Genomic DNA, 11229 nt, shown 5'->3' with positions numbered 1-11229 from the left:
TTAAAAAGATGTTTTGAACGGCATCCTTTCTGTTGTAATATGATCAAGAAAACAAAAAAACACACCCTGCGAGCGAGCAAAACAAGTACAATATGGTGTTTTTTACAGTAACTTACTGCTTTATGTTTTTGCATTTCAGTTGCATTCTAACCCACAAAACCACCTCTGAATGAATGAGCATGAGTCTGATAAACATCATATAAAAATGTCATATGAGCGCTTTTATGGGATGGGATGCATAGAGTGCAACCAAAAGAGAAGGGGGCTATTTTATCTTGTGTGAGGATTTAGCAAATATCTAAGGCCGAGAGGAACTCGTTCTGTCACCATGAAAGGATTAAGAGGAATGTTTTTCACAGACAAACCCTTCTTCCAGACTGACTCTTCTTCACTTCATTATGAACAACTTTAATCATGCTCAAAACATCCCCAGCCCATCCCTCTTCCCATAAGCAATAAAGAAAAAACTTAATTACGGTGGAGGAAAAATGCAGATAATGATAGGATGTGAGGAGCTGCAGGCTACGAAATGGGTTTTGATTCTCTATTTTCCTCTATTTTTCCCAGAATTCTTTTTTTTCCACTTGTTTACATACAGTGAATTGTCCTCGGCGCAATAAAAACGTGTTCCTGGGCGGCTTCTACCCTGTCCCAGAACATAATTTTGACCTTGGGAGTATCGATTTTGAGACACCATTTCAAAAATGGGATTTCATTTGTTTCACTTGGTCTCATTATTGGGGAACTCAGTGCTACTAACTGCATCAGTAATGGTCGGCCTAATTATGTTGCTCTCTGTAGCTACTGTGCACCGGGGAATACAGATTTGAGCATTCGGTCTAATCAGTTTTGACTAAAAGATTATAATATAACAATTTGTACCGCTAAAATCCTCTCCCTATTATTATGTCAGTTCATTCTCTTTCCTTTTCAATATGTCGGGGATTGTTGGCTTTTAGTATGTAGACAGCCTATAATGAGACAGACACACAAATCATGCTTCTATATATATATATCTTCCCTGCATACATTAGGTCTTGTCTGAGTTACACTTTAGTCTGTCATTTGTCTGCTCAGCTATTCACTTTTGCATTGCTTCAGTAGAAACAAAACAGACCAGGCATCCCCACCCCACCCCCACCCCCCATAGCCATTGAGTAGAAGTAGCCCCTTTATCCCTTCCTGTTGTCTCCACAATGTGTCACCCTTCTCTTTCTGCTGCAACGGCAACCCCAACCGTTGCAAAATATGCTTTGCACAAAGCTAGACGAGTTGAGCTGAGCACAAACACACAATGGTGCGCAAGGCCTACACTTGCATGCATGTGCATGCGCATATGCATGAACAAAAGTACACACACACACACACACACACACACACACACACACACACACACACACACACACACGAACGTGCACAGAGGCCAGCTGTCTCTGTGAGTGTCCCGATGCTGAGTCAGAGAGGAGCTGTGTATGTCAACATGATGATGACCGTGACGTTTTCTCCCTAAATGATGTCTGACCTCACTGTAATAGCTGGTCAGGGCTTACATATGGTCTCCTGATGCCTCGGTGCAGCAGAACCCACAGGCCTGACTAAATACCAACAGACAGAAACTGAAAAATAACGAGAGCTACTATTTTGATTTTATGAAGTGCTAATCGAGACGTGTGTCATGCTCAGAAATAATTTAAAAAAAAGTTCAAACATGGGGGGGGCTGTGTTTGCATATAAATTATGATAAAGGAACATTCCGAATAATAAGCATTTCCGGCGAGATACGAGTGTAACACCTCCGGTTGCCACCTTGCCCTCCCCGGGATTAAGGAATGGTTTAGTACATCATGGAAGCTGCGCTAACAGCCAAACCGGCCCCAAAAGAAGAAGAAAAAAAACACGATTTCGCGTTCGCGAGCTAACCCCGATACACACGAACGCAGCTTTTCTGCTTTAATCAAAGTCATGGCATAACGGGCAGACAGTGAGCCAGTCATTTGGTCCGTCGAGTTTGACTAACCTAATCACTGTGCAGCCAGACTGCAGGCTACTGATTGGGTTTACAAACGCTCCTTGTCATCGTCGTGTCATTAACTTGTCGTTAGCCGTGCCCGCCTTGACGTGGAGCAGTACCGTGCGGCACCTAAACACAGCAATCAGAGGATTAGCGTGCAGTTAGAGAGCAAAGCTGCAGGCTCTGAGTCAAAGCGGCGAGGGCCCCGCCAGGCCGGGGTGCTAACTGTACGTGGGCAATGCCACTTGTGATTAGCAAAGGAGATGACGAGAGGAAACATTCAGTCACCTCGGACACACGGGGGCGGTTACCCAAGACACCGCCAAAGCCAAGTCTTTGACTCGAGCAATGGTTTTAATGGAGGGACTCGGTCGAAAATGAGTTTTGACCTCGAATTACGTTCAGCTAATCTAGATCTGGGAATCGGGCCCGGAGCCATCATGGGGGAGGCCGAGTTCAATGCATCGCTTTGACTCTGCCCAGCCCCCCTGCACAGAGCGCTGTTCGGTGGCGATTCATTTCATTCTGATTTAATTTGAACTCGCTTGGACTGAATTGCATGATTGACAGTAATAATTTACTGCAGAAGAAAAAAGAAATGATTTATGAACCGAGATAAAACAATTTTGGTGTCTGAGAGCTCTCCTGAGCTCCTTGGCTTGCAGGCTGAGTCACCACACCCTTGTTTCCTTATGATGAAAAGCCCCGCGGGCCAACGGAGCCGTTTCCAAGGCTTGTCTCACGTCTGTGGAGGAAAGTGGCATGGACACTTGTCAGGAAACCAGCGCCGGGTCACTGTTTGAATCTGGTTCTGGATTCGGTGGTGAGTCAGATGGCGCTCAAGAGGCTGAACCCCTCTGCAGAGGGGAAGAAATGCAAATTCAACATCAGGGAGCGCTTTGAAGCCTATCTGCACTTGAATGAGTGTGACACAACCTGGGATGACCCCCGGTTTAAAAACTCTCAACAGTGATGAAGTAAGTTTAAGAGGGCACACAGAGGGTCCTGGTTGAAAAGTTGAAACACTGTATGTGTGTGTGTGTGTGTGTGTGTGTGTGTGTGTGTGTGTGTGTGTGTGTGTGTGTGTGTGTGTGTGTGTGTGTGTGTGTGTGTGTGAGAGGGAGGTGAGAGAGAGCGAGGGAGAGTGTGTTTGCTGGTGTAACATGGCAAAAGGGAGGAGGGATAAAGGCCAGGAGGTAGTTTTCCTTCCACACAGAGTCGTTAGGGGCAATTTTACAACTCTTACAATCAAAAAACAACACAACTGGCAAAGTGCCTGGTCTCTTTGACCTGCCTTTTGTGCTGGTTAGCTTCGATGCCAAGCATTTCATACGTGACATACCTTACCATGTTCCTTCATCGTTCCACAAACAGGGACCTCGTCACAGAAAATAAAAACATGTGGCTTCGTTGCAGGGAGGAATGAACAACAGCATTCCTCACGCAGCCACATCAAAGATCCCGCTTGCCATGAAGCTAAATGAGGGCAGACTCTTCTGCCTGCTCTCCGACGCGACTGCCACTAATTAAGCAGAGATCTGATCCCGACACTCCTTCACGTTCATGTCTGTCCCTCTTCTGTCCTTCCGCCCCCTGTCCTCACGTCTTTGCTCTGTTCTCCACGCTGTTCAGATGTGCAAGGATCCTCTTTGGGTTTCAGTGAAAAAAAAAAGGGGTGCGGGGGGGGGGGGACAGCCACACACAACGAGCACAAAGGGGCATTGTCTGCTGGCGAAAATGTGGTTTACAGGCTCTGCTATAATGGCCTGGCGGTTGCTGGAAGCCATGCACGCTTCCTAATATTCAGCTCACATGCGATTTCATTTTGAGAAAACACCAAGTTATGGGGCTTCGCCTGTGTGCAAGAGGAACGCCTCGCGACTTATTTTCGGAGCCGGCAGGCTTGGGCCCCCCCCCCTCCACCTCCACGCCTCACCCACCCCCACCCTCCTCCCTCGCTCGCTCGCTCGCTCCCTCCGCCCCCTCTCTTCTGCCCCTATTCCCCTCATCGGGGCTCTGGTGGCGCTACTATATTTGTGTGAGATCTGTGGCAGGGGGAAGAGCGGACGCGGGCTGCATTGCCAGTCAAATGTGTTCGGGCTGTCAGGCTGTAAGACTTCCAGCGCCTGCGATCTGTCTCCTCTCCTCATCAGTGGGAGCTGTTTGATCTGTCAGAGAGATTCCATTAGAGACGCAGGGAAGTTCAACTTGCTGGGGGAGGTTGGATGGCTTCAGCAGTCAGAGTAGCAGCAGCCCAGAGAGGAAAAGGTTTGCACACACAGTCTGGTTGCAATCTTGGTGTCTGCGCTGTGTATCTATAAATGTCTCCGAGCATTACCCGTCCGTATACTAGGTGTGTGTGGTTACCCAGTGGAAGAGTGCAGCGTAAGGAGGCCTAAATGAGATGACATATCTTGAGGCTGTGTGGGGCAAAGGGGTGGCGACGCGGCTGGTAATGATATCATAAATGTGCGCCGCAGTTGAGCCGCAATTAACGACAGAAACGGAGGGAGAAGGACGGGAGAGAGAGCAAGACAGAGAGAGAGAGAGAGCGAGAGAGAGAGAGAGAGAGAGAGAGAGAGAGAGAGAGAGAGAGAGAGATCCCTCGGTTGCTCGGAGGTGGCGAGATGGGCAAATGTGAAGGCTCCATCTTCATTAACACATGCCGCACAGACTCACAGCGGAGTTGTGGACAGCGGGGTGGTAAGGTGGTGGGTTATGACCTCATAAATCTGAGCCACAGCCTCGCGGAGGCGAGTAGGTGGTATCAGAGTTGTGGAGTGGCGGAGGGATGGTTTGATAAATGGACATAAATGGCTCGGCCACAGACCGACACGGCGCTCCTCACATTTAACGCGGCTCAATCTCCCACCAATCGGGAAGGGATCACTTAAACGGCTCACTTCTACTAATCGGTTGCATTAGAATAAGACATAGTTTATTAAGTGACGAATCCCGTCACCATTTTTGCACCGCGCAATGGATGACAAAATAGCTGTTGAAGCAGCAGTGAGAGTGAAGCGAGTGTGAAAAGATCATTTTCCTGGTTTGTGTGTGGCAGCTGGGCTCAGGCAGAGCTCTGGCATTGCAGCTCCATGGCAGTTAAACTGTCACTGGGAGGAACTATAAATCTGTTGCAGGAGGTGAATGCAGCATGATGGTGCCACAGGTGTGTGTGTGTGTGTGTGTGTGTGTGTGTGTGTGTGTGTGTGTGTGTGTGTGTGTGTGTGTGTGTGTGTGTGCACTGTGTACCAGTTGCCAGTTGCTCACTCTGCTATAACCGCCTCTCTATCTGACTGTGTATCTCGGCCATCTTGAGGAGAGGGGCCTTACAATATTTTTTTGCTGAATACATTTGGCAAAGGCAAAGCTAGAGGAGTCAGGATACTCTGTGTGTGTGTGTGTGTGTGTGTGTGTGTGTGTGTGTGTGTGTGTGTGTGTGTGTGTGTGTGTGTGTGTGTGTGTGTCTGTAGGGGGTGGGGGCGCTGTCACTTTGGCAACACCACTGCACATATTGCAGCGATTACCACAGCGGAAAAATGTTTTTCTGCAACATGCAATTACTACAGATTACAGATTGCCGTCCTTGCATCAGAAGCCCTCGCCAGAAAAGGAGAAACACTGTGCATTTGTGAGTGTGAGTGTGTGTGTGTGTGTGTGTGTGTGGGGGGGGTGTGTGTGTGTATGCATATGTGTTGTTGCACACAAATAGACAGACAGACAGACACAGAGACAAAGAAAGATGAGAAATGATTATAGCTCGCACTAAAAACCACAACTGAAAGTGGGGGACGTTGATGTATTTATGGGACTCATTTAGATCTAAAAAGTCATACTGAGTTTCAGGGGTAAATAAAGACCCGGCTAAAAAATACAACCCATCCGTCAATAAAATGAAGGAAAAAAAGAAAGAAAAGGAAAGGAAAGGAAAAGTAGGTTAAATGCTTCACAAACCTTCGTCCATCATCATTCTTGATGTTATACGAAAAGCGCTCTCGTGGGTTGGTCGGTGTCCGGCTCGTGAAGCATACACACCGCTCCACGACGCACAAGTCAATATTGATCTTGAGCCGAAAATTCTTTTATTTTCACGGCTGAGAGATCAGGCCCGACTATAAAAATGCGACCAACCTTCAGGTCATACTAAACAATGCAGCCAAAAGTGGTGCCCCACAGCAAGGCAGGGCCCTGTTTTCATAACGTACCAGATCAAAACTCAACCCAAAGTGCTCCTATAATAGAACCGGGACCTTTTGGTGAGCTTACCATCCAATGCTACTTTTAGTGGGTTCCCAAAGAATAAACAGGCCGGGGAACCACATCACAGGCCGCTTGACTGTCATCATTGGGTGAGTGTACCCGACAGATGAGGTGAGGGAGGAGTGACCGTGACACCAGGGTTCACGCAGAGTCCCTCCCCACCCCCCCACCCCCGGCCACGGGTGAGGTGTGTCCTCCGAAACTGTTATTGTGACAACGAGGAAGGGGTGTGACCCCTGTGCTTTCAATCCCCGAAACACAGCGAGTCCATCAGAGCGTGTGGCCTCCTCTTTGTTGGAGTATCATGGGCACATTTGTCATGCAGGTGCATTTGTGTGTGAGTGTGTGTGTGTGTGTGCGCGCGCGCGAGCGCCAGCTTCTATCTGTAGCAGCCCCCTCTAGGGGAGAGGGTGACTCCAACGTGGCACCGTTATCGCACCCCAATCAGCTCTGTGCATAACTGTAGTCCACTGACTTCCGGTTTCTACTGCAGCGGTCATACCAGTTTCCTGTTTGTTGGCGTGTGCCGTTGACAATGGCATGTTTTTCGCGATGCCTGCATGATTTACCGTGGACACATGTCAGCGACATGCGCACAATTGTCGACCAGCTTCCACCTGCACCTTCCAGCAAACGGGTGAAAAGTGTCAACTGAGGATGAGCGGACGGACGGAATTGTGGACGTAACTTGATATGCATACAACCTGAAACGTTTCCCCCGTTTGCTGGTAGGTGCAGGTGGAAGTTTGTGCATGTCGTTGACATTTATCCATGGTAAATCTTGCAGGCATCGCGAAAAATAAAACATATGCCATTGTCAATTCGCACACGCCAACAAACAGGAAGCTGGTATGTTCTCTGCAGTAGAAACCGGAAGTCAGTGGACGGAGCTCTCTATCCTCACCCTGTTGTAAAACCAGCGTAACAGGAGAATATATATATGTATATATAATTTGGTAGCTGTTTCGTTTACACACACAGCCGTGCTCTGACAAACACATAAACGTGTCACCTGTCGAGCCCTTCGCAGAAAGCCGTGTCATCGCTCCGACACCTGTTTACATTTTTAGCACACGTAAATATAGACAGTGCCCTAGGAGAGACAATAAAGCCAGAGCCATGTCATCACGCTGCTCATTTGATTCCGAGGTCTTTGATAAGCTCTTGGCCACACTCCACACCTCCTATAAAACGCGAGTAGCGTATTAAAGATGCATGAGATGAATGCGCTCATTGTCTCCTTTGTGACGGCTGCGTCTCAAGCTAGTCACGCTTTTGCATAACTAGCCGTTAACAAAAACTATAGTGAAACTATGACGTGTTTCTTCTTCACGATACTTCGACTCAAAACACAGCTGCAATGTCTTATGCATGACTTTCAATAATGACAGGGCAGCCTCGACATGGCGAAAAAGAAACAAAAAACTGAAACGATATAAAAAGAACGATCGATGTGTTCCCTGCTTTCTTCTCTGAACATCTGAAATGACGTCAGTGACGTCGATGACCACCAATTGTGATGTGCTTGACACGTGACGTGATCAAAACGTGAGGGGCGATCGGCCGTCAGAGAAGAGCCCGGACAAATCGGTGCCCACGAATTGTTGTCTCGCATTTTCTCCATAGACTTGTGTATACTCTAAATCTAGGATATGATTGGGCTCAGAGTGGGGGGGGGGAGAGAGACTGCCACACAATGGCTTCGGTGACTTACGTCACGCTTGACCGTCCAATCACAGACGCTCTTGTCGTATCAAGCAGGAAAAAAAAGTCAATTTCACAGGGAGCTACGTTTCAAAACAGGACAGAAGGGTAAACAAGTCCGGCATTCCGAGGCCACCGCAGAATTCATCACTCATACAAAAAAAAAAAAAAAAAAAAACCCTGAGCCCAAAAGTAGAGCTAATTTAATCCGAGAGGAATAAAACTCTATTTCATAGGAGTCGTCCTTTCAGACCACTCATATTTCCACGAGGCAGAAACCCCCGGCTGAAACTCGAGGAGACACTTTTCGGAAGGAATGTGTTCGGCGGGTTGAGGGCCAAGCTCGCCCTGTAATTTGTGAATGTACAGAAATGTGCGACTGCCACAGCCTCGCCGAAGATAGAAATCTTTGTCTTATGTCATCGATGAACCTCAAAGTATTCCTAATTGCCCCCATAGCCCCCCCTCGCAAATGAATAGCTGCCCATATCCGACGGTGTGTGTGTGTGTGTGTGTGTGTGTGAGTGTGTGTCCGAAAATAGCCAGTAGTCTGATTGGGCACCCCATCCAGATGAAAATAACAACTTTGAAGGAAGGATGCCCGCGTATCCGCGCAGCGTCTTTTTTTAAGTGGCATTAGAGGAAAAATCAGGGGAGGGTGGCACTGGGGACTGGGCCTAGGCTTTCAGACCCAGAAGCCTTGTTCTGGTTTCTCCGCTAATAGAAGTCACACTCACACGATTAACTTTTACTTTCTGACTCTTTAACAGCCCAGCCGAACGCGACACATCACATCCGTTTCAGGTTGGAGACAGAAACGTTTCAAGGGACGGAGACACGTGTGTGTATGTATGTGTGTGTGTGTGTGTGTGTGTGTGTGTGTGTGTGTGTGTGTGTGTGTGTGGCACAAAGGCCCGTGCACAAGCTTTACTTACACCTGGAAAACACATACGTTTTCATTAAGCCTTTTGAGATATTTCTTCTCTCCCTCTCCCTCTCCCTCTCTCTCTCTCTCTCTCTCTCTCTCTCTCTCTCTCTCTCTTTTTTTTTTTTACCAATTTATGCTGAAATAAATAGGCCCGTATGAGGTGGGCTGAGGGTTTCACGTATCCTCCAGGAGTATCTGTCTTGGTTTCAGGCTCAGCCCATAGCTATACCCGGATCATTAAAAATCGTTCAGGGGCTCCGTCCTCGATGTCTGTGCGGCTGAAACTGTAGAAACTGCAGGCTGACATGTGGAGGTCTACATGTGACAGGCGCCCGGAACGCGCGTCGCCGCTGCGCATCTCGGCCCGGGCACGTGGGCCCGTATTAATAACGGACACGAGCAGACGGATATGACTGCAACGTCATCAGCCAGTCCGGCTTTTCTTTAATTATCAGCGACTGACAGCCGGTGTTTTTTCGAAGCCTTTTTTTTTTGAATGTGTGGTTAAAGTGTCTCGATTTTATCCCCCAGCATTTTGGATAACCAGTCTCTCTGTCTCTCTCTCTGTCTCTCTCTCTGTCTGTCTCTCTGTCTCAGCAGAATATGGTCAATGGCATGTTTATAGAGCAGAATAACAGCTAACAGATTTGACGCCCCTTCACAGAGGCTATCTCACATAAACAGGAGTGACAGCTTGGGCCGCGGTGGTGAAATAACGCTCAAGGTTCAGACGTTGCATAATGGTGATCCATGCGTTTGGCCCGTTCCCTAATTACGATTGCTCCATCTCTGACCTCTCAAACGGTCTCATCTGAGGCGGCGAGCGGAACAACTCGTCCTCCTCATCTCATCTCATCTCATCTCATCTCATCTCATCTCATCTCATCTCATCTCATCTCATCTCGTCCCTTTTTAATTGCCGCTTTAGCCGCAAGCTTTTGGCTGCGGCTCTGACGGCTCTGACGCACTTCAGGGTGATAAAGAAAATTAAGGGTAAATCTAAAGCCACTCCAATAACTCCTCACACCCTTAATTGCACTTTATTTACGCCTTTGCGAGTAAACAACTCAGCCGACGCACGCGCATGGTGCGCAGACACCCACACATACACACACACTCTCTCTCTCGCTCTCACACACGCGCGCGCGCGCGAGCAGAGGCTAAAATAAATAGCACTAAAATTTAGACGAAAAAAATCTTAATGGATGCAAAAAGAAAGAAGGATTTTATCACAGCAAGCCTAATGGATGTTTCTCTTCTTATCTGCCAGACTGAGCCATTCACGTAGGGGGTCGTTTTACTTTGTTCGTGGGGTTTGATTGTAGAAATTCTGGTGAAACCTTTTGTCGTGTCCTTGATTTATTTTTTGGCACCTTTCTTTTTTTTTTTTTAAACAAAATCTGCCGTATTGATATGGGCTACGAGCCGTCCCGACCCGATTCCCAACATTTTAATGATTGCCTCTAACTTTTCTGGACAAACCATTTATAGCCTATTTAAAATTCTAGACAAATAAACAAATAACTCCCTAATTTAAAACCATTAGAAAACACAAAGGCATTTGGCTCTTAAAAAAAAAGGCGATGGGTTCAGCGAGGGGGGTAGTCATTAAAACGTGCACATCAAACGAATAAATCTCAGGGCTGCTCTAATACTGAGAGAGAACCGAGCCTCATGAGGCTGCAGCAAGACTCCTTCCTGCAGGAGCAACAGTTAAAGCAAAATACTGCGGGGCAAAACATCATCTGCTTGATTAGACTTGGTGCAGTAATCTGATATTTTAGACTATATATATGGAAAAGAACTAGAAAAAAATATATATATTTCCTTTTCTTTGCAGATCTGAATCGTCTGCCCAAGCTGTCTGTCTGTGGGGATGTGGTACACAGGGGCTACATTGAAAAGACAAATGCGCCTACTAGTGTCTGAAAGCAGCATGACATGCCAGGCCGTGTGTGCCTCCACGAGGGCCGCAGTCATACTACACAACCTCTCCCCTCCCTCCCCTCCAGTAATAATAAACACGACCCGGGATTATCTGTAGCAGCTTTGCTTTCGTTGTGTCTTTTGATGTACAACGATTGGTTCGTTTGCTTTTAATTTTCCAATGCATAATTAAATTTTTAAAAAAGGACACACACGTAGATCTATTTCAGACACACAGTCTTCATGCAACACGTCGTGACCAGGATGGGTTTTTTGATTTGGGATAAGTAGTGTTGGCTAATATTAATCAACCAAGCATGAGAGAGATTTTCTATGTAAAACAAACCGTTTAATCTCATGTCAAGCAGCATGTATGGCCAGATATCTGCCCCCATTACGG

Source organism: Lampris incognitus, chromosome 16 (genome assembly GCF_029633865.1).
Source record: "Lampris incognitus isolate fLamInc1 chromosome 16, fLamInc1.hap2, whole genome shotgun sequence".
NCBI classification, from domain to species: Eukaryota; Metazoa; Chordata; class Actinopteri; order Lampriformes; family Lampridae; genus Lampris; species Lampris incognitus.
Note: the sequence above shows the minus strand (reverse complement) of the source record.